This window comes from Oncorhynchus keta, chromosome 4 (assembly GCF_023373465.1).
Source record: "Oncorhynchus keta strain PuntledgeMale-10-30-2019 chromosome 4, Oket_V2, whole genome shotgun sequence".
In the NCBI taxonomy this organism is placed as follows: Eukaryota; Metazoa; Chordata; class Actinopteri; order Salmoniformes; family Salmonidae; genus Oncorhynchus; species Oncorhynchus keta.
This window is the reverse complement of record NC_068424.1, coordinates 71,276,014-71,297,690: the sequence shown is the minus strand read 5'-3', so window position 1 is coordinate 71,297,690 and position 21,677 is coordinate 71,276,014.

The window sequence follows — 21,677 nt, the reverse complement described above, 5'->3', positions numbered from 1 at the left end:
TTGGAATCTGATACTGGGAGAATGAAGGTAACCGACACTGGGAGAATGTAGGTATCTGATACCGGGACATATATTTTGATCTTTCTTTTATCTATATAGGACAGACACTTCAAAACCTTGTTCCTTATGATTTACCTTTTGACTGTCTTTATTGCCATTTATAAATGTGTTATTCAATGCGTTTTATGGGCTATAGTAGTAAAGGCCAAATTCAATATTTTATCAAATATTTTCGTGGGATTTTTTTTTATACCTAAAGGCGTCCTAAAATTCCAAATCAAATAGCTAAATGTCCATAGTATGACCTTCGAAAGGAAACAAATACTATTTATGCTATCATCTTCAAACATCTTAAAACATCTGCTACCAGTTCCATATGTCAACTTAGAACTCCTAAATTGATAGCAGTTTGTTTCTGGAATTTTACAGCGAGTTAGCGACGTCACATGCTGATATTGACTTTGGTATTATTGTGTGTAACGACCAGACTGAGAGCACTGCATTGTGGGTTTTGTAGTCCACTTTAGCTGCAACAGATTTCCACAACGATTTTCACATGTTGCCCCCAATCTCATTATAACGACGAAATTAAACATTTGTTCACGAAAAATGCTGTTCTCACATATTAGAGATATTCAACTGTGTAAATCATAGTAATTAGTGGTTTTGGGTCGATTATTCCTTTCAATTTTAGTATTGGATTTATTTCTTTTTTAACTATCCCAAACCATCCACCATCCACAACGCCCTACCAAAACAGAAGCCTACTTGATGGCAGTAGCACTCACTGTTGCCCCTAGTGGCCGGTTTTGAAGGCATCTCCCAACATCATGGGTACCTGGACGTTAGATTTCGAAGTGGATCTTGAGCAACATTGCTGACTAGTACACTCTTCAGCTTTCACTACCCTAATGTTCTCCACCTAATGTTCTCTCTCTCTCTTCTTCATTCTCCTTAGCACCTACTTCAGATCTCATCTCTCTCCCCAGACAGCTCAGTTCTACCTAATGTCCTGAGAGGAGACAGAAGAGTGCATCCTATTCACATCAGTCACTCAGGTAATGCAAGTCCATGTCTCCCAATATATTTGCCTCTTTAAATAGTTCTCTCATTTCCTCTCCTCTGTTATACTCAGTTTCCTTACTTGGTTTCTTCTTCTTCCCAGAGTGCCTGGGTGACACTGTGTTCTGTGCATCATTTTAACCCCCCGTCTCTCCATTGTTTCTCTCTCTCCTCCTCCTGCCCTGTCTCTCCCTCTTAATTTAGCTCACTCTTATCTGTTTCTCCACCCCCTCTCTCTGCAATGCTCTACTCCCTCCCTCCCTCCATCCCTCCCTCTACATGTCTCTCTCCCTCTCCCTGTCCCCCTTCTCAGTGTTAATCTCTGAGATGGAGGTCTGTCACACAGACAGCTCAGAGCATTACAGTTAATTTCCTGACTTGATGTGAATGGAGAACATCCATTACGTTTCACTCATTACCTTTCAGACCATAACATCCTTACATAACATCCTTACTCCGTGGACAAGTCATTCGCTCCATATCCCTATCCTTACTCCATGGGCAAGTCATTCCCTCCATATCCCTATCCTTACTCCGTGGACAAGTCATTCGCTCCATATCCCTATCCTTACTCCATGGACAAGTCATTCCCTCCATATCCCTATCCTTACTCCATGGACAAGTCATTCCCTCCATATCCCTATCCTTACTCCATGGACAAGTCATTCCCTCCATATCCCTATCCTTACTCCATGGACAAGTCATTCGCTCCATATCCCTATCCTTACTCCGTGGACAAGTCATTCGCTCCATATCCCTATCCTTACTCCATGGACAAGTCATTCCCTCCATATCCCTATCCTTACTCCATGGACAAGTCATTCCCTCCATATCCCTATCCTTACTCCATGGACAAGTCATTCCCTCCATATCCCTATCCTTACTCCATGGACAAGTCATTCGCTCCATATCCCTATCCTTACTCCGTGGACAAGTCATTCGCTCCATATCCCTATCCTTACTCCATGGACAAGTCATTCCCTCCATATCCCTATCCTTACTCCATGGACAAGTCATTCGCTCCATATCCCTATCCTTACTCCATGGACAAGTCATTCCCTCCATATCCCTATCCTTACTCCATGGACAAGTCATTCCCTCCATATCCCTATCCTTACTCCATGGACAAGTCATTCCCTCCATATCCCTATCCTTACTCCATGGACAAGTCATTCCCTCCATATCCCTATCCTTACTCCATGGACAAGTCATATCCTTACTCATGGACAAGTCATTCGCTCCATATCCCTATCCTTACTCCGTGGACAAGTCATTCACTCCATGGACAAGCTCCATATCCCTATCCTTACTCCATGGACAAGTCATTCCCTCCATATCCCTATCCTTACTCCATGGACAAGTCATTCGCTCCATATCCCTATCCTTACTCCATGGACAAGTCATTCCCTCCATATCCCTATCCTTACTCCATGGACAAGTCATTCCCTCCATATCCCTATCCTTACTCCATGGACAAGTCATTCCCTCCATATCCCTATCCTTACTCCATGGACAAGTCATTCCCTCCATATCCCTATCCTTACTCCATGGACAAGTCATTCGCTCCATATCCCTATCCTTACTCCAGTGGACAAGTCATTCCCTCCATATCCCTATCCTTACTCCATGGACAAGTCATTCCCTCCATATCCCTATCCTTACTCCATGGACAAGTCATTCCCTCCATATCCCTATCCTTACTCCATGGACAAGTCATTCCCTCCATATCCCTATCCTTACTCCATGGACAAGTCATTCGCTCCATATCCCTATCCTTACTCCATGGACAAGTCATTCGCTCCATATCCCTATCCTTACTCAGTGGACAAGTAATTCCCTCCATATCCCTATCCTTACTCCATGGACAAGTCATTCCCTCCATATCCCTATCCTTACTCAGTGGACAAGTCATTCCCTCCATATCCCTATCCTTACTCCATGGACAAGTCATTCGCTCCATATCCCTATCCTTACTCCATGGACAAGTCATTCGCTCCATATCCCTATCCTTACTCAGTGGACAAGTAATTCCCTCCATATCCCTATCCTTACTCCATGGACAAGTAATTCCCTCCATATCCCTATCCTTACTCCATGGACAAGTCATTCGCTCCATATCCCTATCCTTACTCCGTGGACAAGTCATTCCCTCCATATCCCTATCCTTACTCCATGGACAAGTCATTCCCTCCATATCCCTATCCTTACTCCATGGACAAGTCATTCGCTCTATATCCCTATCCTTACTCCGTGGACAAGTCATTCCCTCCATATCCCTATCCTTACTCCATGGACAAGTCATTCGCTCCATATCCCTATCCTTACTCCATGGACAAGTAATTCCCTCCATATCCCTATCCTTACTCCATGGACAAGTCATTCGCTCCATATCCCTATCCTTACTCCGTGGACAAGTCATTCCCTCCATATCCCTATCCTTACTCCATGGACAAGTCATTCGCTCCATATCCCTATCCTTACTCCGTGGACAAGTCATTCCCTCCATATCCCTATCCTTACTCCATGGACAAGTCATTCCCTCCATATCCCTATCCTTACTCCATGGACAAGTCATTCCCTCCATATCCCTATCCTTACTCCATGGACAAGTCATTCGCTCCATATCCCTATCCTTACTCCATGGACAAGTCATTCGCTCCATATCCCTATCCTTACTCCGTAAACAAGTCATTCCCTCCATATCCCTATCCTTACTCCATGGACAAGTCATTCCCTCCATATCCCTATCCTTACTCCATGGACAAGTAATTCCCTCCATATCCCTATCCTTACTCCATGGACAAGTCATTCGCTCCATATCCCTATCCTTACTCCATGGACAAGTCATTCCCTCCATATCCCTATCCTTACTCCATGGACAAGTCATTCCCTCCATATCCCTATCCTTACTCCATGGACAAGTCATTACCTCCATATCCCTATCCTTACTCCATGGACAAGTCATTCCCTCCATATCCCTATCCTTACTCCGTGGACTGCAATTGTTGCTTCCCAAATGGTACCCTTATAGTCTACTACTTTTGGGCCTTGTCAAATTTAGGATGCAGAAAAGATACTCAGAGAGCAGTTTCTAGATGAACCATAAATCACTCTCTCCACCTCTCTCAATATAGCATTGCACAGGTTGCTCTATAATGACACACCCTACTCTGGCTTATTGAAGAGACACCATGCTGAAGGATCACTTAACTCCCAAAAGCTTGGAGGTCAAATTCTCTCCTCTCCGCCTACATGTTCATTATGCTGCAATAACTGGTAATAATTAGATATTAATTGACTGTCTTATAAAGTTAAATGAAACAACAGTACACACATGACCTCTCTTGGCACTGAGGTGAATTACAATTATGCCCTCCTCTCTCTCTCTCTCTCTCTCTCTCTCTCTCTCTCTCTCTCTCTCTCTCTCTCTCTCTCTCTCTCTCTCTCTCCCTTGATGTCTCTCCCTCTCCCTTGATGTCTCTCTCTCTCCCTTGATGTCTCTCTCTCTCCCTCGATGTCTCTCTATCTCTCTGAAGTCTAAACAGGCCAAGCAAAGTCCATTGCAATGATTCTTTAACGCACAAGAACCTTGAGGGGAGGAATAGAGAGAGTGAGACAAATACCTAGAGAGAGAGAGAGAGAGAGATAGGGAGAGAGAGAGAGAGAGAGAGAGAGAGAGAGAGAGAGAGAGAGAGAGAGAGAGAGAGAGAGAGAGAGAGAGAGAGAGAGAGAGAGAGAGAGAGAGGGTAATGAAGGGTAAAGGTAGCCAGGAATAAATCAGCTAATGAGACAGATGGATCAACCCCCAGTGACCTTTCTCTTCCTTGTCTAATCATCCCACAGTCATTATGGCCGCTTTATTCACTGTTTACTATTCACAATTACTCTAACGCACACATGTACGTGCACACACACACACAGCCTTCAGTTCCTTCAGTGTTGCTTTATCCAGATGTTGTAACCACAGCACAGCTGGAAAACACAACAAGCATCACAACTGGTATCAGGTGCATTCAATTGACCATACTTATTTGATTTGATTTGGTTACTCTATTAGCTCCATCCAAATGTGGTTGTTGTTGAAATCGTTTTACGAGCTAACAACATCAAGCCACCATATGCCTCTGTGTGGGTTTGTAGCTGGGCAGACAGGCTGGCGGGCAGGCAGGCTGGCAGGCAGGCAGGTTGGCAGGAATAGAGCAGTTGAACAGTAACAACTGGTGCTGGTCCCCCTGAGAAGAGAACTAGCGTAGAGCTGGACCAGGAAACAACATGGTGAGGCTTCTAGTCTACAGCATAACGCTTCCTAGCAGAGACGGAAGGCTAATGGGCTATTCAGATTGAACATAAATCATCATTTGTTTTCTTGTCACAGGGTTGAAGAAAATGAATGCGTGTGTGTGCGGGGGGGTGGAAGGTGTGTGTGGAGGGGGGTTGGGGGGTGGAGTGGATGGTGTGTGTATGAGTGTGAGTGTGTGCGAGTGAGTTTATGTGAGAGAGAGAAAGCACATTTCCATATTGTTCCACATTACTGTACATCTTTCATTAACACCGTTCAAAGCAGCTTAGGGGTTCTCCAAGGCCATTTGTGTGCCAGATTCCAGGTTACCCAACGAAACATGGAATAAAAATGGGAAACTGCCATATGTCTGAGCCGACCGGAACTATTTCGGCTCTGGAGACCCCCACAGAACCAAAGGAACCAATTATTATTCCGACTGGGAATTCTAAATTCTGAAACAAGCTGGTTACAAGGCACACGACAGGAACTGCTTCAGCTTAAAAAACAGAACTCCAGCCATCGCTAAGCTATTGCAATTATTCCATGGTTACATATCCAACTCTGAGAGGATGTGTTATAGATAAAACTAGGGATGATGCAGAATTTTGGTCCCTGTACAGGAACCAAAATCAGCAGAAATTTCATAGCACCACCTGTAGTATTCGATAAAACTCAAATTTTCATTAAAACACACATGCACGGTACTCAATTAAAGCTACACTCGTTGTGAATCTAGTCAACATTTCAGATTTGTAAAATGCTTTTCGGCGAAATCATGATAAGCTATTATCTGATAGCATGCACCCCCCCGAAATACCTGAACGAGACCTAAACAAAAGATTTAGCGGTAGCCGGCGCTGCACAAAACGCAGAAATAAAATATAAAACATTCATTACCTTTGACGAGCTTCTTTGTTGGCACTCCTATATGTCCCATAAACATCACAATTGGGTCTTTTTCCCGATTAAATCCGTCATTGTATGCCCAAAATGTCAATTTATAAAGGCCGGTCTGATCCAGGAATATTCACCTTTACAAGACGCAACGTCACTTTTTAAAATTAAAAAAGTTGCCTATAAACTTTTACAAATCACTTCAAACTACTTTTGTAAACCAACTTTAGGTATTAATAAACGTTAATAATCGATCAAATTGATCATGGGGCGATCTGTATTCGATAGCAGCAAGTCTTGAAATCATTGTCCATTTTTTCACTTTCATAACTTCCTCCGGTGCACCCCAAGACAGGAAGTGCCTATACATCATCCCACCAAGGATAAACCAGCAATGAAATGCCAGTACTGGCGAAATCGTGTGGAAGCTGTAGGCATTGTAAACGGAACCTCATCTATTTTCTATCGCCAAAGACAATACATTGACTGGTGGATTAATATTTTTTTTGTGTTTTAGGTGAACAGTTTACCCTTGGATTTTTACTCCTAAACACGTTCTGTTATAGCCACAGACATGATTTAACCAGTTTTAGAGACTTCAGAGTGTTTTCTATACACACATACTTATCATATGCATATACTATATTCCTGGCATGAGTAGCAGGACGTTGAAATGTTGCGTGATTTTTTACAAAAAGCTGCGAAAATTCGCATCATCCCTAACAGGTTGTACCAGGGTTATACCTGCCTTTTTCTATACTGTGCCATGCGGAGAGCGGAAACTGCAGAAACAGAGATAGAAAGAGGCTGTGCTGTGGAGGCTGCTCTGTGCTATCCTTAGACATAGATAGCCGGGGGCCAAGGCTATTCGCTCTCAGATCATTTCAAAATGGTACAAATTGAGGCACTTCTTTGTGACAACTCTTTGTACTCTAGACCCTTTCCCAATACTTCTTATTCATCTTGAAATGTGTCTCTCAAGACAGCGGTAACAGCAAAGGAAAATAACTACGCTAGATTGCAACATAGCAGTTGTAGCGAACACAAAAACAGAATGGTCTTCCTTGTAAGGCTATAGAATTTGTTTGAATAGACATAGTGGACAAATTGTTTGGTAGGGAAGGAGCTGGAGATATGGAACATCAATGTAATTGTCACGCCCTGACCTTAGAGATCCTTATTATTTTCTATGTTTGGTTAGGTCAGGGTATGACTCGGGTGGGAAATTCTATGTCTGTTTCTTTGTTTTTGGCTGAGTGTGGTTCCCAATCAGAGACAGCTGTCTATCTTTGTCTCTGATTGGGGATCATACTTAGGCAGACCTTTTTAAATTAAAATCATGAACACTTTCCACGCTACTCTTTCTACCACCAATGAGAGCAGTAACAGAAGATCCCACCAAAAACGGACCAAGCAGCGTGGCCAGGAGGACATGGGAGGACATCCTGAATGGAGAAGGACCCTGGACGCGGGCCAGGAGGACATGGGAGGACATCCTGAATGGAGAAGGACCCTGGACGCGGGCCGGGAGGACATGGGAGGACATCCTGAATGGAGAAGGACCCTGGACGCGGGCCAGGAGGACATGGGAGGACATCCTGAATGGAGAAGGACCCTGGACGCGAGCCAGGAGGACATGGGAGGACATCCTGAATGGAGAAGGACCCTGGACGCGGGCCGGGAGGACATGGGAGGACATCCTGAATGGAGAAGGACCCTGGACGCGGGCCAGGAGGACATGGGAGGACATCCTGAATGGAGAAGGACCCTGGACGCGGGCCAGGAGGACATGGGAGGACATCCTGAATGGAGAAGGACCCTGGACGCGGGCCGGGAGGACATGGGAGGACATCCTGAATGGAGAAGGACCCTGGACGCGGGCCAGGAGGACATGGGAGGACATCCTGAATGGAGAAGGACCCTGGACGCGGGCGGGGAGAGTATCGCCGTTCCGCTCTCGCTGCCTCCATCTGCTCCCTTGGACGGCGATACAATCCTGGCCCGCGAGGAGTTAGGTCAACAACGGAAGCCTGAGAGGCAGCTCCAAACAATGTTTTGGGGGGAGCACACGGGGCGATTGGCGGAGTCAGGTTTTAGACCTGAGCCAACTCCCCGTGCTTACCGTGGGACAGTGTCACGCCCTGACTTTAGAGATCCTTATTATACTCTATGTTTGGTTAGGTCAGGGTATGACTCGGGTGGGATTCTATGTGTTCTGTTTCTTTGTTTTTGGCCGAGTGGGTTCCTAATCAGAGTCTGTCGTTGTCTTTGATTGGGGATCATACTTAGGCAGCCCTTTTTCACACCATTAGGTTGTGGGATCTTGTCTTCTGTCTTCTTAGGCTATATATAGAGGATTCTGGTACAGGGTCAATGTTTAGGCTATATATAGGGGATTCTGGTATAGGGACAATGTATAGGCTATATATAGTGGGTTCTGGTACAGGGTCAATGTTTAGGCTATATATAGAGGATTCTGGTACAGGGTCAATGTTTAGGCTATATATAGAGGATTCTGGTACAGGGTCAATGTTTAGCCTATATATAGAGGATTCTGGTACAGGGTCAATATTTAGGCTATATATAGGGGATTCTGGTACAGGGTCAATGTTTAGGCTATATATAGAGGATTCTGGTACAGGGTCAATGTTTAGGCTATATATAGGGGATTCTGGTACAGGGTCAATGTTTAGGCTATATATAGGGGATTCTAGTACAGGGTCAATGTTTAGGCTATATATAGGGGATTCTGGTACAGGGTCAATGTTTAGGCTATATATAGGGGATTCTGGTACAGGGACAATGTTTAGGCTATATATAGAGAATTCTGGTACAGGGTCAATGTTTAGGCTATATATAGAGGATTCTGGTACAGGGTCAATGTTTAGGCTATATATAGGGGATTCTGGTACAGGGTCAATGTTTAGGCTATATATAGAGGATTCTGGTACAGGGTCAATGTTTAGGCTATATATAGAGGATTCTGGTACAGGGTCCATATTTAGGCTATATATAGAGGATTCTGGTACAGGGTCAATGTTTAGGCTATATATAGAGGATTCTGGTACAGGGTCAAGTTTAGGCTATATATAGGGGATTCTGTTACAGGGACAATGTTTAGGCTATATATAGAGGATTATGGTACAGGGTCAATGTTTAGGCTATATATAGAGGATTCTGGTACAGGGTCAATGTTTAGCCTATGCATAGAGGATTCTGGAACAGGGTCAATGTTTAGGCTATATATAGGGGATTCGAGTACAGGGTCAATGTTTAGGCTATATATAGAGGATTCTGGAACAGGGTCAATGTTTAGGCTATATATAGGGGATTCGATTACAGGTTCAATGTTTAGGCTATATATAGAGGCTTCTGGTACAGGGTCAATGTTTAGGCTATATATAGGGGATTCGAGTACAGGCTCAGTTGGTAGAGCATGGCGCTTGTAACGCCAGGGTAGTGGGTTCGATTCCCGGGACCACCCATACGTAGAATGTATGCACACATGACTGTAAGTCGCTTTGGATAAAAGCGTCTGCTAAATGGCATATATTATTATTATTATTATTAATGTTTAGACTATATATAGAGGATTCTGGTACAGGGTCAATGTTTAGTCTATATATAGGGGATTCTGGTACAGGGTCAATGTTTAGGCTATATATAGAGGATTCTGGTACATAGTCAATGTTTAGGCTATATATAGGGGATTCTAGTACAGAGTCAATGTTTAGGCTATATATAGAGGATTCTGGTACAGGGTCAATATTTAGGCTATATATAGAGTTTCTGGTACAGGGTCAATGTTTAGGCTATATATAGGGGATTCTAGTACAGGGTCAATGTTTAGGCTATATATATGGGATTCTGGTACAGGGTCAATGTTTAGTCTATATACATGGGATTCTGGTACAGGGTCAATGTTTAGGCTATATATAGGGGATTCTGGTACAGGGTCAATGTTTAGGCTATATATAGAGGATTCTGGTACAGGGTCAATGTTTAGGCTATATATAAAGGATTCTGGTACAGGATAAATGTTTAGGCTATATATAGAGGATTCTGGTACAGGGTCAATGTTTCGGCTATATATAGGGGATTCTGGTACAGGGTCAATGTTTAGGCTATATATAGAGGATTCTGGTACAGGGTCAATGTTTAGGCTATATATAGAGGATTATGGTACAGGGTCAATGTTTCGGCTATATATAGGGGATTCTGGTACAGGGTCAATGTTTAGGCTATATATAGAGGATTCTGGTACAGGGTCAATGTTTAGGCTATATATAGAGGATTATGGTACAGGGTCAATGTTTCGGCTATATATAGGGGATTCTGGTACAGGGTCAATGTTTAGGCTATATATAGGGGAGTCTGGTACAGGGTCAATGTTTAGGCTATATATAGGGGAGTCTGGTACAGGGTCAATGTTTAGGCTATATATATGGGATTCTGGTACAGGGTCAATGTTTAGGCTATATGTATGGGATTCTGGTACAGGGTCAATGTTTAGGCTATATGTATGGGATTCTGGTACAGGGTCAATGTTTAGGCTATATATTGGGGATTCTGGTACAGGGTCAATGTGGAGGCTATATACAGGGGGTTCTGGTACAGAGTCAATGTTTAGGCTATATACAGCGGGTTCCGGTACAGAGTCAATGTGCGGGGGGCACTGGTTAGTCAAGGTACATTCATGCACAGGAATGTAGAGGTAAAGTGACTATGCATGGCTAATAAACAGAGAGTAGCAGCAGTGTACAAATGGGGACTGGGGACAACGCAAATAGTCTGTGTCGCCACTTGATTAACTGTTCAGGAGTTTTATTGCTTGGGGATAGAAGCTGTTAAGAAGCCCTTTGGACCTAGACTTGGCGCTCTGGTACCGCTTGCCGTGCATCAGCAAAGAGAATAGTCTAAGACTTGGGTGGCTGGAGTCCTTGGCAATTATTTGGGCCTTCCTCTGACACCGCCTGGTATCGAGGTCCTGGATGAAAGGAAGCTTGGCCACAGTGATGTACTGGGCCGTACGCACTACCTTGTGTAGTGCCTTGCGGTCGGAAGCTGAGCAGTTGTCATACCAGGTTGTGATGCTCTGGTCAGGATGCTCTCGATGGTGCAGCTGTAGAACATTTTGAGGATCTGAGGACCCATGCCCAATCTTTTCAGTCTCCTGGGGGTGAATAGGCTTTGTCGTGCCCTCTTCATGACTGTCTTGGTGTGTTGGGACCATGTTAGTTTGTTGGTGATGTGAACACCAAGGAACTTGAAGCTCTCAACATACTCCACTATAGCCCCATCGATGAGAATGGGGGCGTGCTCAGTCCTCCTTTTCCTGTAGGCCACAATGATCTCCTTTGTCTTGATCACGTTGAGGGAGATGTTGTTATCCTTGCACCACACGGTCAGGTCTCTGACCTCCTACCTATAGGCTGTCTCATCATTGTCAGGGATCAGGACTTCCACTGTTGTGATGTCGGCAAACTTAATGATGGTGTTGGAGTTGTGCCTGGCCATGCAGTCATGGGTGAACAGGGAGTACAGGGGGGACTGAGCACCCAGGGGACCCTGTGTTGAGGATAAGCATGGCGGATGTGTTATTACCTACCCTTACCATCTGGGGGCGGCCCGTCAGGAAGTCCAGGATTCAGTTACAGAGGGAGGTGTTTAGTCCCAGGGTCCTTGTCTTAATAATGAGCTTTGAGTGCACTAGGGTGTTGAATGATGAGCTGTAGTCAATGAATAGCATTCTCACATAGGTGTTCATTTAGTTCAGGTGGGAAAGGGCAGTGTGGAGTGTAATAGAGATTGCATCATCTGTGGATCTGTTAGGGTGGTAGGCGAATTGGAGTGGGTTCAGGGCTTTTGGGATAATGGTGTTGATGTGAGCAATGACCAACCTTTCAAAACCCTTCATGGCTACAGATGTGAGTGCTATGGGTCGGTAGTCATTTAGGCAAGCTTCCTTGGTGTTTTTGGGCACAGGGACTATGGTGGTCTGCTTGTAACATGTTGGTATTACAGACTCAGTCAGGGACAGGTTGAAAATGTCAGTGAAGACACTTGCCAGTTGATCAGCGCATGCTCAGAGTACATGTCCTTGTAATCTGTCTGGCCCAGCGGCCTTGTGACTGTTGACCTGTTTAAAGATCTTACTCACATCGGCTGCGGAGAGTATGTCAACACAATCGTCCGAAACAGCTGATGCTCTCATACTCTCGTGCTTCCCTTTGTAGTCTGTAATAGTTTCCAAGCCCGGTCACATCCGACGAGCGTCGGAGCCGGTATTGTACAATTCGATCTTATTCCTGTATTGACGCTTTGCCTGTTTCACGGTTCGTAGGAGGGCATAGCGGGATTTATTTTAAGCTTCTGGGTTAGAGTCCCGCTCCTTGAAACACGGCAGCTCTAGCCTTTAGCTCAGTGCGGATGTTGCCTGTAATCCTGGCTTCTGGTTGGGGTATGTATGTACGGTCACTGTCGGGACGATGTCATCGATGCATTTTTACAGTGTGTTGTTTAGGATTTACTGATTGGTGGTGTAGTGTTTATGTTAGCAGAGCATCTGTGTACTCTTGTGTCGGTCAGAGTGGCAAACATACACTATTGAATTCCAAATGGCAGCCTATCTCCTACAGTCACTACCTATGGGCCCTCGTCAACAGTAATGCACTATACAGGGAATATGGTGCCATTTGGGAAGCAGACTTGTTTTTTGGAGAAGTGAGTGGTAGGACTGAAGAGGATGGATAAGCCTACCTGCCTGCAGAGGAAGAAGAGTAGAAGGAGTAGGAGTAAGATACCTATTTTGATGGAGAGTTTATTTGAGGATGGTTCTTACACCTTGCTCACAGGGCTTCTCATGTATGAGGGAGGACAAGAGGACTTTATCTGTTTCTATTCTCTCTCCCTCCATCCCACTCTTTCTATTTTGTCTGTCTATCCCACGGATCATTTTGAACAAGTCCCCCGTGTTCAGGCTCTCTGTCTGTGTGGAGCAGGGATGGGATCGTACAGCTAGCCTGAGGACATATGCATGTATTCACAGCTCGATCACCAACTATCAACCACCTCTAACACTATACCTGTCAGAAACACACACACACACGCACACGCACACACACACACACACACACACACACACACACACACACACACACACACACACACACACACACACACACACACACACACACACACACACACACACACACACACACACACACACACACACACACACACACACACACACACACACACACACACACACACACACACACACACACACACACACACACACACACACCACACACCACACACACACACACACTACAAGAATATTGCAGGATTTTTTCCGCAATCCACTACAATTAGCAGGAAGTAGAGATACATTGGTGCAGCTGAAAAAAAATGAGGCATACATTTCTAATCTGATTATTATACTTAGCTCATAATTTGAAAATTGTACCTTTTCAATAAACCATGTTTTCAGAGAATTAAAATGCTAAAACGTTTTTTGTTTCTTCTGACTAATCCTTAATCTGTCTAAACACTTGATGGGGGATTGACAGCGGTTCAGAGAGAAGCAGCAAGAGAGAGAGAGGTCTTAGCTGAGCTCTGTGGCCAAGGGACAGGCTCCATTATTGTGTGAAAAACAATTAAACAGACAATTAGATGAGCAGTGAAGAGGGGAAGAAAGGGAAGAGGGAGAGAGAGAGAGAGAGAGAGAGAGAGAGAGAGAGAGAGAGAGAGAGAGAGAGAGAGAGAGAGAGAGAGAGAGAGAGAAATAAATAAATTAAAAGCGAGAGAGATGAAGAGAGAGGAATAAAGAGAGAGCAATAAATTAAAAGATAGAGGAAAAGAGAGAGATAGAAAGAAGGAGAGAGGAAAATATAGAGAGTTGGTGAGAGAGAGAGAGAGAGAGAGAGAGAGAGAGAGAGAGAGAGAGAGAGGGAGAGAAATAAATAAATTAAAAGCGAGAGAGATGAAGAGAGAGGAATAAAGAGAGAGGAATAAATTAAAAGATAGAGGAAAAGAGAGAGATAGAAAGAAGGAGAGAGGAAATTATAAGGAGTTGGTGAGGGGGAGAGAGAGAGAGAGAGAGAGAGAGAGAGAGAGAGAATGTATAGATAGATAGATAGATAGATAGATAGATAGATAGATAGATAGATAGATAGATAGATAGATAGATAGATAGATAGATATCACTTTCTTTCTCTCTCTCACTCTCACTTTCCCTCTCTTTCTCTTTCTCACTTCTCTCCTCTCTCTCTCTCTCTCTCTCTCTCTCTCTCTCTCTCTCTCTCTATTTTCCTCTCTCTCTCTCTCTCTCTCTCTCTCTCTCTCTCTCTCTCTCTCTCTCTCTCTCTCTCTCTCTCTCTCTCTCTATTTTCCTCTCTATCTATCTCTCTCTCTATATATATATATATAAATATATATTTTCCTCTCTCTCTCTCTCTCACCAACTCTCTATATTTTCCTCTCTCCTTCTTTCTATCTCTCTCTTTTCCTCTCTCTCTTTTAATTTTTTTCTCTCTGTCTCTCTTCCTCTCTCTCTCGCTTAATTTATTTATTTCTCTCTCTCTCTCTCTCTCTCTCTCTCTCTCTCTCTCTCTCTCTCTCTCTCTCTCTCTCTCTCTCTCTCTCTCTCTCTCTCTCTCTCTCTCTCTCTCTCTCTCTCTCTCTCTCTCTCTCGTCATGATCCACAGTATCATATTCAGAGAATGAGAGAAAACTGAGCGCACAAGAGAGGGGGATGAAAACAGACGAGACTAGAGAGGGATGGAGCAGGCCCAGCCACAGGGGAAACAATGGCCTTAATTATACCAGTGTTTGTCATCAGTCTCTTGTCTGGCCTGTATCCCTGCAGGCCCCTAAAGGCCCCTGACGTCCTTTGTTGTTGTGGATGGGGAATTAGACGAACACAGCGTGTGTCTGAGCAATGACTGTGGTGAATTTAACCACTAGTTACCAGCAGTAGTTCACATCAACATGGGAGAGAAGATAAGGGAGAATAGAAAACATAACATATAGAATTAAAACTAGATATTCATTCCAACTAACGCCATCATTGAAAGGGCAAGACTCTCCATAATCCTGTTGCCTGAAGTTAAGGCGAATGTCTCAATTTTCTTTGGAGATTGTGTTGGATACAACCCACTGAACTGTGAGTAAAGACAGACACTGTATTTGATATGATGAGAACGAACATCAGTAAACAATGCAATGTGGAAGCAAAGAGACATTTGAGCATTACCTCTCTGTTTATTAATGTCTGTGAGCTAAAGAGCCTCTCTCTCTCTCTCTCTCCCTCTCTCCCTCCCTCCATCTCAGTGGTCCCCATCGGCGTAGCTGCTTGTAATTGAGTATTAATGAAATAAGATGACTGGGTCTGTCCTGTATGTGTCACGATCAGGGTCTCTGTGGTGCTACGCTGGTGTTTTCATCTCTCTCTCTCTCTCTCTCTCTCTCTCTCTCTCTCTCTCTCTCTCTCTCTCTCTCTGTCTCTCTCTCTCTCTCTCTCTCTCTCTCTCTCTCTCTCTCTCTCCTCTCTCTCTCTCTCTCTCTCTCTCTCTCTCTCTCTCTCTCTCTCTCTCTCTCTCTCTCTCTCTCTCTCTCTCTCTCTCTCTCTCTCTCTCCCTCTCTCGCTGTCTTTCTCTTTCTTGGTCTCTCGTTCTAATGTTTTAGAGGACTTTGTTATCTATTATGTATGAAGGATTAGTCTCCCCCTGTTTTGTCCCTCCAGTGTTGTGTTTGTGTGTGTGTATGTGTGTGTGTATGTGTATGTGTGCATGTGAAAGAAGGGGCTCACAGGCGGCCTTGATTCACCGCCTCCAAACAGGTGTGTACCACCACCCCCCCCCCCCGGTCCCTGTCCTGTTTAACCTTGGAGCAGGAACAGAACGTTCTGGTAAGGGTGTAGGCGGACACAGTTGAGCTTCTCCACTGCAGCTGTGTTGGTGGGGGGCTGAGGCTGAGGCTGAGGCTGAGGCTGAGGCTGAGGATGGAGCTGGGGCAGAGGATGGAGCTGTGGCAGATGGAGCTGGGGCAGAGGATGGAGCTGGGGGGGGTGGAGCTGGGGAAGAGGATGGAGCTGGGGCTGAGGATGTAGCTGTGGCAGAGGATGGAGCTGGGAAGAGGATGGAGCTGGGGAAGAGGATGGGTGGGGGGTGGAGCTGGGGCAGAGGATGGAGCTGGGGCAGAGGATGGAGCTGTGGCAGAGGATGGAGCTGTGGCAGAGGATGGAGCTGGGGAAGAGGATGGAGCTGGGGAAGAGGATGGAGCTGGGGGGTGGAGCTGGGGAAGAGGATGGAGCTGGGGCTGAGGATGGAGCTGTGGCAGAGGATGGAGCTGGGGCAGAGGATGGAGCTGGGGGGCTGAGGCTGAGGCTGAGGATGGAGCTGGGGCTGAGGATGGAGCTGGGGGGCTGAGGCTGAGGCTGAGACTGAGGATGGAGCTGGGGCTGAGGATGGAGCTGGGGATGGAGCTGGGGCTGAGGTAGATACACACACACGTACGGAACACACACACTAAACAGGAGTAGGGGGAGTAGCAGCGGCTGAGATTGTTTTGTTGTATATGCATTATAAATATGAATAAAAGTCCCTTGACGGGCCACGGTTCTGCTATGCTCCTGTAATCTCCCACAATAGAAAGCCAAGGCTCCTAACCATGACAGAGGGAGGAGGAAATATAGAGAGAGGGAGGAGGGAGAGAGAGGGAGGGAGGGAGAAAGAGGGGCCTAGAGAGAGAGAGGGAGAAGGGGAGAGAGAGAGGGAGAGAGGGAGAGAGAGGGGCCGAGAGAGAGAGAGGGAGAAAGGGAGAGAGAGAGAGAGAGAGAGAGAGAGAGAGAGAGAGAGAGAGAGAGAGGGAGAGGGAGGGAGGGAAAAACATGGCCTTTGCGATTTATCATTCTGAAAATGTCTGAGGAGTGGAGAAGGTCTGTAATCCATCAAGATTATTTTAGTATTCAATTCTTTAGGATACTCTGCACTCCCTCCATGTGGTCCTCTGTCCACTTTCATCTGATACATAAGTAGATAACAGACCAAGTTTGTATCCCAAATAGTTGTGGTGTAAACTACTCAGGTAAAAATACGTTAAATCAAATCAAATCAAACTTTATTTGTCACATGCCCTGAATAAAACAAGTGTAGACTTTACTGTGAAATGCTGACTTACAAGCCCTTAACCAACAGTGCAGTTCAAGAAGAGTTAAGAAAATGTTTACCAAGGAGACTAAAATAAAAAGTAATAATGAAAAAGTAACACTATAAGAATAACAATAATGAGGTTAAATACAGGAGCACCGGTACCGAGTCGGTGTGCAGGGGTACTGTCACGACTCCGACCGAAGGTGGCTCCCCTTCCCGTTCGGGTGGTGCTCAGCGGTCGTCGTCGCCGGCCTACTAGCTGCCACTGAAGGTAACTCCCCTTCCTGTTCGGGTGGCGCTCTGCGGTCGTCGTCGCCGGCCTACTAGCTGCTACTGATTCTTTCTCCCCCTCCTTATGTGTTTATTGAGTAAACCTGTTTTGAGTTGGTTATAATTAGTGAGGCTTTATTAGTCAGCCGGCCCGCCTGGTTCTTTGTGCGGGATTGATTATTGTAACCCTGGTGTTTGTTAGTAATGAGGTTATATACAGGGGGCACCGGTACAGAGTCAGTGTGCAGGGGTACAGGTTAGTAATGAGGTTATATACAGGGGGCACCGGTACCGAGTCAGTGTGGAGGCGTACAGGTTAGTAATGAGGTTTTATACAGGGGGCACCGGTACAGAGTCAGTGTGGAGGGGTACAGGTTAGTAATGAGGTTATATACAGGGGGCACCGGTACAGAGTCAGTGTGCAGGGGTACAGGTTAGTAATGAGGTTTTATACAGGGGGCACCGGTACAGAGTCAGTGTGCAGGGGTACAGGTTAGTAATGAGGTTTTATACAGGGGGCACCGGTACAGAGTCAGTGTGCAGGGGTACAGGTTAGTAATGAGGTTTTATACAGGGGGCACCGGTACAGAGTCAGTGTGCAGGGGTACAGGTTAGTAATGAGGTTCTATACAGGGGGCACCGGTACCGAGTCAGTGTGCAGGGGTACAGGTTAGTAATGAGGTTCTATACAGGGGGCACCGGTACCGAGTCAGTGTGCAGGGGTACAGGTTAGTAATGAGGTTCTATACAGGGGGCACCGGTACCGAGTCAGTGTGCAGGGGTACAGGTTAGTAATGAGGTTCTATACAGGGGGCACCGGTACCGAGTCAGTGTGGAGGGGTACAGGTTAGTAATGAGGTTCTATACAGGGGGCACCGGTACCGAGTCAGTGTGCAGGGGTACAGGTTAGTAATGAGGTTCTATACAGGGGGCACCGGTACAGAGTCAGTGTGCAGGGGTACAGGTTAGTAATGAGGTTATATACAGGGGGCACCGGTACAGAGTCAGTGTGCAGGGGTACAGGTTAGTAATGAGGTTCTATACAGGGGGCACCGGTACCGAGTCAGTGTGCAGGGGTACAGGTTAGTAATGAGGTTCTATACAGGGGGCACCGGTACAGAGTCAGTGTGCAGGGGTACAGGTTGGTTGAGGTAATCTGTACATGTAGGTGAAGTGACTATGCATAGATAATAAACAGCGAGTAGCAGCAGTGTACAAAAATGAGACGGGGTCAATGTACATTTTCCGTTGGCAATTTGATGAATTGTTCAGCAGTCTTATGACTTGGGGGTAGAAGCTGTTGGCGAGCCTCTTTGTCATAGACTTGCTGAAGTCATTTTTTGCGGTTTCTGTACTTTACTTTGCTATTTATATTTTTCACAACTTTTACTTCACTACATTCCTAAAGAAAATAATAAACACAAATGTTCCATTTGTAAATGAATGTCTGAGTGTTGGAGTCTGTCCCTTACTATCTGTAACAAATAATAACATGTACAAATTGTGCCGTCTGGTTTGCATAATAAAGGAATTTGAAATTATTAATATTTTAACATTTACTTTTGATACTGAAGTATATTTGAGCAATTCCATTTACTTTTGATACTAAAGTATATTTAAAACCAAATACTTTTAGACTTTTACTGAAGTATTATTTTACTGGGTGACTTTCACTTTTACTTGAGTCAGTTTCTAATAAGGTATCTTTACTTTTACTCAAGTTTGACAATCAACTACTTTTTCCACCACTGCCCAAATGGCACCTAAATCCCTGTCCCAAAGTAGTGCACTAAGTAGGGAATAGGGTGTCAGTTGGGACACTCTATTCTGTTTGGCTGAGGCAGGCATTTATACAGCCACACAGTCAGTGTTGTACCGACTGTATCGTATTCTGCTGCTCCAATGGAACGACAGGTGGGCAAAGCAACCAAACCACATGTTCAGAGAAAATTGTGAAAAGATTGGTCTATTTACACACTGACATGGACCAATGGCATGGCAGCAGGGTGCTTAGGACTTGTGTTAGGAATAATAGCGCTCCATGGAGTTACAATACAATCTTTAGAGTGTGAGGATCTTGGTCAAGACATTGTAATGAGATGGTTGTTTTTCCTCAGAATATACCTGGAATGTGTATTGTATTACAAATCAACAGAAGCAGAGGGAGAGGGTACACTGAAGACTGTCACGCCAGGGCCTCTTAGACCCTCTTAGACCCTGACCCACCACCAACACTATAGACCCCTGTCTGACCCTGACCCACCACCAACACTATAGACCCCTGTCTGACCCTGACCCACCACCAACACTATAGACCCCTGTCTGACCCTGACCCACCACCAACACTATAGACCCCTGTCTGACCCTGACCCACCACCAACACTATAGACCCCTGTCTGACCCTGACCCACCACCAACACTATAGACCCCTGTCTGACCCTGACCCACCACCAACACTATAGACCCCTGTCTGACCCTGACCCACCACCAACACTATAGACCCCTGTCTGACCCTGACCCACCACCAACACTATAGACCCCTGTCTGACCCTGACCCACCACCAACACTATAGACCCCTGTCTCAAGTTCATTGCAACAAACAATAGTATGCAAGTATAAACACCATGGGACCACGCAGCCGTCATACCGCTCAGGAAGGAGACACGGTCTGTCTCCTAGAGATGAACGTACTTTGGTGTGAAAAGTGCAAATCAATCCCAGAACAACATCAAAGAACCAAGTGAAGATGCTGGAGGAAACAGGTAGAAAAGTATTACCACCAAAGCTTGGTCAGAAATGGGTCTTCCAAATGGACAATGACCCCAAGCATACTTCCAAAGTTGTGGCAAAATGGCTTAAGGACGACCAAGTCAAGATATTGGACAGGCCATCACAAAGCCCTGACCTCAATCCTTTAGAACATTTGTGGGCAGAACCGAAAAAGAGTGTGCGAGCAAGGAGGCCTACAAACCTGACTGAGTTACACCAACTCTGTCAGGAGGAAAGGGCCAAAATTCACCCAACTTATTGTGGGAAGCTTGTGGAAATCTACCCGAAACGTTTGACCCAAGTTAAACATTTTAAAGGCAATTCTACCAAATACTAATTGAGTGTATGTAAACTGGGAATATGATGAAAGAAATAAAAGCTGAAATAAATATTTTTCTCTACTATTATTCTGACATTCCACATTCTTAAAATAAAGTGGTGATCCTAACTGACCTAAGACAGGGAGTTTTTACTAGGATTAAATGTCAGCAATTGTGAAAAGCTGAGATTAAAAGTTAACTTCCCACTTCAACTGTATCATATCAATCAGCCTCTACCTCAATCACTTCCTCAAACAGTACACTCTCACTGGGGCAGTTCTACCCTGACCTGTACCCTCCATTCCACCTGTTGGCCAGCCCTAAAAGCCAATTAGCCAGTAGGCCACAGCCTTATTTCATTGGTCTCAGTTGAACAAATAAATTGAGCCAGGTTACTAGGGACTGTTGCTTAATGCTTCCCCATTGCTGTTAATTCAATAAGTGAACAGCTCTGGCCTTGTCTGCCCTTGTGGAGAAAGAGTAAAATTGAAAAATATATTAATAAATACATATGGATAGAGACAGACAGAGAGAGTATGTATAAATAGACAAGTGTGTGTGTGTGTGTGTGTGTGTGGGGGGTCAACAGGGCCCACGTTAGGGAATCACTGGTGCTCATCTATGCCTTCTGGCTTCAATTGTTTATAAGAGGAGGCTGCTCTCCATCTCTCTTCATCTCTCTCTATATCTGTCTCTCTCTGTTTTTTGGTTTTAAGTAACCACGGCAACAAAGGCAGCTTCATTTGTAGTTTTGCAGTGTGTGTGTCTTTCTGTCTGTTCTTCTATTTAAGTATACATCAAATCACCTCTACACTTTCCCCCCATACACGTTGAGAACAATGCATCTCTAGGAAATGTGTACAGAGTGCAGAGGGAGGAGAGAGAAATGGTGTTGTTGTTGTTTTTCCAGGATAGCTGTGTTAGCA